Source organism: Camellia sinensis, chromosome 8 (assembly GCF_055761805.1).
Source record: "Camellia sinensis isolate YWXY chromosome 8, ASM5576180v1, whole genome shotgun sequence".
Lineage (NCBI taxonomy): Eukaryota > Viridiplantae > Streptophyta > Magnoliopsida > Ericales > Theaceae > Camellia > Camellia sinensis.
The window spans coordinates 9165999-9172621 of record NC_138968.1 but is presented as its reverse complement, the minus strand read 5'-3'; the positions used below and the strand labels follow the sequence as shown (position 1 = coordinate 9172621).

At 35.0% G+C, this 6623-nt stretch overlaps 1 long non-coding RNA gene across 1 annotated transcript; it reads right to left on the bottom strand.

The window, feature by feature from the left end:
* Positions 1 to 2124: 2124 nt before the first annotated feature.
* Positions 2125 to 4312, bottom strand: LOC145798404 (uncharacterized). Its single transcript, XR_014339258.1, has 3 exons — positions 3714 to 4312; positions 3026 to 3117; positions 2125 to 2244 (listed from the first exon to the last, which is right to left on the bottom strand). It is a non-coding gene; the product is annotated as an uncharacterized LOC145798404 (long non-coding RNA).
* Positions 4313 to 6623: the final 2311 nt, after the last annotated feature.

The following is a 6623-nucleotide window of genomic DNA, read 5'->3' as shown; positions in this document are numbered from 1 at the left end:
TAAACAAAATGTTAAAAAAAGGGATGGTAATCCTTGCAAGATTGGCGATTAAAGTCTTCTTTTCAACGCCTTTCCATGAATAAACTAGAACTTAGTATTGACGATAATAAGTGCTGGTAATGTAATAGGTTTGCATGGCAGTGAAGATGAGGATCATAACTGCAGCAATGAATGACATGGTAGTCCATGAAGTAGCAAAATATTTACTTGGCAACACTATCGCGTATCCACGACACTTGACCTTCACTCTTGTTATAAGTCTGCGCCAGTCAAACCAAGACCTGGGGTAGTTGTTAACTTCCTTACACAACTTGGAAAAGCAACAATCTTTCAAAACAACTCCATCGCACATAGATTTAAAGAGTGCTGCAACATCACCATGAATGCCACTGCCACTGCCATCGCCAATCAAATCATATTTTATGATATTTTTGTGAAGAAGAATTTCAGCATCATGTGAGGAACTGAGGAGACTGCTCATAAGGAAGACATATGATGCAATGCAATGCGAGGTGACAATGCTACATTGCTCGAAAGCAATCAGAGTTCGAAAGATTCATTATGTAGCTTCATGTATCCGTAATGCTGGCATTTTAATAACTCTCTTACACTACAACAAGTTGGGTCTTGAATGACGAAATTTTTTTGTCTCGAAAGAGCTAATTTCGTCACTATAGATATTTGTGACGAAATATTTTCGTCACAAGTTTCGTCATTGAATGTTTGTCACTAAAAATCATAGTGACGAAAAATAATTTCGTCACCAATGAAATTAGTTCAGTGACGAAATTTTTTGTTACCAATAAAACAAGATTTTGTCGCCAAAAATTCTCATTTTCGTCACCAAATAATTATTCAGTATCATATTTATAATTTTAGTTAACGCACGATAAGATGTAAAGGTGACGAAATTTTTCGTCTCCAAAAGTCATACATGGGTGACGAAATATATTTTGCCACAAATATATTTATATACGTGACAAAATACATTTCGTCACCAAACAACAAAATCAATGAAAACTTTCATATATGTGCTGCAATAAATTTTGTCACAAAAAATGTTTATTAACGACGAATAATCACTTTGTCATAATAACAAATACAAATGACAAAACAAATTCGTCACTAAACCTGTTCCATATTTTATATTTTAATTTCAATTATTATTCCACAAATATCCCTACTCATATCCCAATAGCCTTTTAATTGTACTAAGAAATCCATTAGCTATTATACATCACTCCACAAAAAAATTCAGTAAACAATTTATATTATAAATCAAAATATATCCATCAAACAATTTTAATAATATAAACCATTAAGTGTAACAAAAAAACCATCAAAGCAAATCCCAAAATGAACTAACATGGAATACACAAAAAAAATCAACACTCAATCTTGATTTGCAATTACAACTAAGTATTAGTTCAGGAAACAAATTCAACAGTTGATCTTCATTTGCAAGTATACTTCCAAACGTCATCAAAAACCAATCTGCAAAGAAAATAAACAAAGAAAACATTAATATATTATCAATTACATCTAAACTCATATATAAATAATTTTATTTTATAAACCAATTTAGTAGAAATGCATCTAACAAACCAAAACTTCAAAGAGTTGAGGTGATCCTTGATGATAAAGCAACACGAATAACATAAGATGCCAAAAGATTGCAGAAATACCATATATCACTATCACTAATGGTAGAATATATATATATATATATATATATATATATAATAGCTCCAAAATATAACGTAGCATTGAGGTACATTTGATTCACGACAATGGGCCGATGACTTCTTCAATAAGGTAAATTTGATCAGTGGAATTCAACACAAGAACCTTGAAAGACCTTTGGGTTGTACCATTGAAGCCCCTCAATGCCTTCTTGTTTATGAATTTGTACCCAACAAAAGCCTTGATCAAATCATCTTTGGTAAGGAATCATTGTGATTTTTTATTTTTTATTTATAAACATGCTCATGATTTTTTTGACTCTTTGGTTTTATAGTGCTATCCTAGCATTATCACCTAATAAAGCCAATATATATATATATATATATATATATATATATATATATATTTTTATGACCGATGTCCGGACTAGTTTACACGCACCTCAAATTAATAGCCAGAAGAGAGTTGCCATCTCCATTTAAAAATTGATAATTATTCTAAGACATGGACATGCAGAAAACAAATTGTTCCATTTCTTAAACCACATAAAACAATCTGTCCCTGCAACAAGAGATGAGTTTGTTACATTGAAATCATATAGTGATAGTCAGTTTACCACAAACAAAGGTCATGTAATGATAATAGATAAACAATTATCAAATAAAAAATGTAATGATAATATATAAAAGTACAGTAATGTCATTTATAAATCTTGAGATGAGGTCAATATCTACCAAGGAAAAAGTTGTTGACTTGATTATGCAAGGCCTGTTAACTGTTGATGTGCAAATTCTGAATTACATATTAGTGCCACATGGAACCTAATGGAATTAAGATTTTAGTCAAGTAAGTTTTATGTCAAGTTTTCTTTTAAGTTAATGTGTTGCAAAGTTTCCTGACAACCCACAGGGTTGTCATTTGTTAAGTTCATCAGGACCTGCCACAAAGAGGATAGTACAAGTGTTGACAATCATCACATGAATCACAACCACGTCAAACAGATTCTCAATAAAACACATTTTTAGCCACTCCATTGCAGATGCTCTCATCTTTTCTCCAACTTCTATATTTCAATATTCTATTTGACATAAGTAAAACCAATAATATAAAAAATATTTGGAACTGATGGGCAGCTTAGTTGAGTCGGTCATTACAAATATAGTTATATTTCCCCTGGCTGCCATTTTAAAATTTTACTCCTTTGAGCAGTATATTAGAATCTTTTAATATCACCACAAATCCAGATGAAAATTCCTCAAAGCAAACTTCTTGAATCATTCATGAGAAGCCAAATTACAGAATAATTATCAACATAGTGGTTTGCAAGGGGGATTACACTTACTTCCAGATCAACTGATGTTCTGCTTTATCTGCTGATGCATACACAACCTCAGCATCACCAGGTCGCTGCCCAGCAAACGTCAGGGGAATTATCTGGAACAAGCACGAAAAGAAAATTATGGCTCTTGTCCACATAAACGAGAATATGTCAATGTTTAATAACAAAAATGCCAGTTTTCCTTTTTTTCATTGTCCATTTATGATGCCTAGAGTAACCTTTTGTTTATCTTTTTTCCTTTCTCTTCCTGATGAATACCCAATACTAGGTGGTACATTGACCTTGGACTCGGGGTGACCTTTGGGAGGAATCACTTGATGTACATTTAAAAAGACATTCACACATCATATATGATTCTGTTGTTATCCACTGAATTCGAAAATTTCACCAGACTTCACATCTGCTCTTAAAAGTCTGGGATATGAAAATAATAGCCCCAGAATCTAAGACTTTGCAAAGTTTAATTCAAGGAACTATTGAGAGGAACTCCAATTCAATCTCCAAGCACTTGCTTACTCAGGAATCAGTAGAACAATTTAAATATATATATTGAAAAAACTCACATCAAATGAAAAGGAGAACTAGAATATAGAATATAGATTATAGATTATGTCCAACATAAGAAGTTAGATCATTTTTTAAGATTTGGCACATTGGGAAAATTTAACACACAGGTTCAACAATTCAGTACCTTTCCAGATGCATTTTCGAATGCTGTTACCATTTCCAAAACTGATGTTCCTTTTCCAGTTCCAAGGTTGTAAACTTCACAACCTGCAGTGACTTCAATAATGAAGCAAATGTAATGATACCTAGCCACATCATTCAAGAATTTTCATGCCAGCTTTTACATTCATGTAATACTAAACAACTTTTAGACTTAACCAACATTACACTTGTGCACACACATAAGTGGGCAACATGCATAGAAAAGCATAATTGAGGCAGAGATAAAGTTTCAGGGGTGCCCTAGCCCCAAAAACAAAAAAAAGAGTTGAACTTAATTGAAAGGTAGTAACTCCCGCGGATTGAACCCACGCCACTGTGGGAGCGAAACAAGTGTACTACTATTTTTGCTACAAAGCACTTAAGTTTCATTTTGATCATATTTTAATATATTATAAACATTTTCTTAAGGGAACAGATATGCACAGTGAAAGCGTGGTTTGGAACCGTTTTTTCGTCGTATGCACAGTGAAAGCGCTATTTCAAATAGCGTTTTCTTCAGAAATTTTTTTTATGTTAAAAGCGTGATTTGGAACAGCACTTTCTTAATCAAAAGCGCGTTTTGGAATAACGTTTTCACTATTCATCAAATTTTGGACTCCAAACAGTGAAAGCGTGATTTGTAATAGCGTTTTAGCCTAGTTTGAGATATCCATCCAAACTAGGCCTAGTTTGGGAATTAAGATGCAAAAGAGGTTTAATATGAGAAAAGCCCCGAGAATGATATCGATTTTTTTTTGGTAATTCAGAAATTCTGAATTTTGTGATCCCATTCCATTTTGACTCTAAATTTAGAAGTTCTAGAACCTTCTGTGTTTGACGCAGCTGTAAATCTGCTTGCAAGACTTAACCCGAGTTTATTTGCACTTTCATCCTATTTCTGACTGCAGGTTTCTCACGGGGCCAACTAGGCATAACAACAATTAATTACATTTATCATATAGGCAACAATTGTTCAGACAAGTTGGCACTAGAGAAGTAGGGCTCACTTTGTTTCACGTAGCAGCTCCTTGTATCCTTAATCATTACTTATCTGATGATATGCTGCTACAGTAGTGAGGAGTTTGTTACCCGGCACTTCAAAATGCTAAATTTGGTTTACAAATGTTTCCTAAAAAAAAGAAAGACAACTCACCATATGGAAGCAACACTCTTACACTTTCTGCAAGTGCAACAACATTATTGTTCTAGAATTGAGGTTTCACAACTCTATTTTTCATCAAGGAAGCCAAGAGAACGACAAAGAAATGGGGCATCAGATACTTTCAGGTGTCTTACTGAAATGGTATGAAGATGGTTTCTGTACTGGTGTAGCAAAATATGATGGCAATTGGGACCCAGGAGGATAATCTGGAGCAGCAGGAAATTGTGACATCAATCCAGGGGATGAGAATGGGATTTGGTTAGGATATCCATAAAACGAATCAAACCTGGTAGACAGTTTTGAACCCATGTTGCCTGAGACAACAGACGGAAAGATATTTAAGGCCTCCCTTGCAGGAAGGTGATTACCTTGTCCCAATGAGATAGAGGATGAAGGCAAACCCAAGTCCTCACTATTTGGAAAGGTAGCTCGAGCTTCAGGCAGCATCGATCCAGGTGGGCCAGGCCAAGCTGTCTGGCTTGGGACACTAGCAGAAATAGCTGCAGGTCCAGGGTATATTGGAAGTTGGCTCATGATTGACAATCCTGCAGGTGGTGGCCGGCCAGCCACCCTTACTGCTAGCATCTTCCCTTTCATTTTGTGCCCATTCATATGTGTCACAGCCATGGCAGCATCAATGGGACTTTCAAATGTAACAAAGCCGTAGCCTTTACTGAAACCTGTGCTTCGATCTTTAATTACTTTCACTTCTGTGATTTTACCGAATGAACAAAACAGCTCTCTCAACTGGTTGTCATCAACAGCTTGAAGAAGATAGCCAACATAGAGGCTTGCATCATTGATTTCTTTGTTGGGTTTCCTTTTTGTGTTAGGAACTGAACCACTGCCACGCCCAGTACTGCACAAAGTGGTGCCAACCTGAGGTGATGTAATAAAGGGACAACTAGATGTGGGATGGCAAAAGCTTCCACACATTGCACAGGTGATCTCCATTTTAAAAGTAGATTGCCGGAGGGGACAGGCATAGTGCTTGTGTCCTTCCTCCTTGCACACACTGCAGATGTTCTCATTTCTATAAGTTCCTTTCAGTTTTGCAAGCTCCACCAGTTGGGCTTGCTTGTGTCCATTCATTCATTCATCTATTGGGATTAGCAATTTCTCAACCATTCTTACAGCTGCATCCAGAGACTTCTGGTTATCTGCCTCTATACAAACATGCAAGTCGACAAATGATGTGGTTGTCCACTGGTTTATTAGAGAGAGAAAACTAGTGTATATTCTGGCAAATAATACCAGGGTTGTAATCCACAAGGAGACTCAGAAAAAGAATACCAAAAAGAATAGAGACTAATGAAGGGGATACAAATGAACCACATTTAGAGTTATTTCGTTTATGGTTCAATCCAGTAATTAACTTACAACTTTTCCAATGGGAAATATGCCAAATATACTAAAGCAGATGCTACCAGAGTTATCCTGACTCCCAATAGAGAAAGAGAGACTTCCATTCATATGAGGAAAGCAAAGAGAAACAAATAAAAGCCTTTAACATCAGTGAAATTAAACTGGACAAGCATATTAATGAATACTGATAAAATGTCAACCTAATTTTAATTAAATTAATTTTAAAACTTAGCAAATTACAGTTACAGTTGTAGTAAGATCATTTTTACTTAGAAAAAAAAAAGAGAGGCTTTAGAGTGGTAGCTTTCAAGATCATCAGCCCTTTTTATTTCCTAATTGAATATGTTCTAGCTTCTACATTCAGCT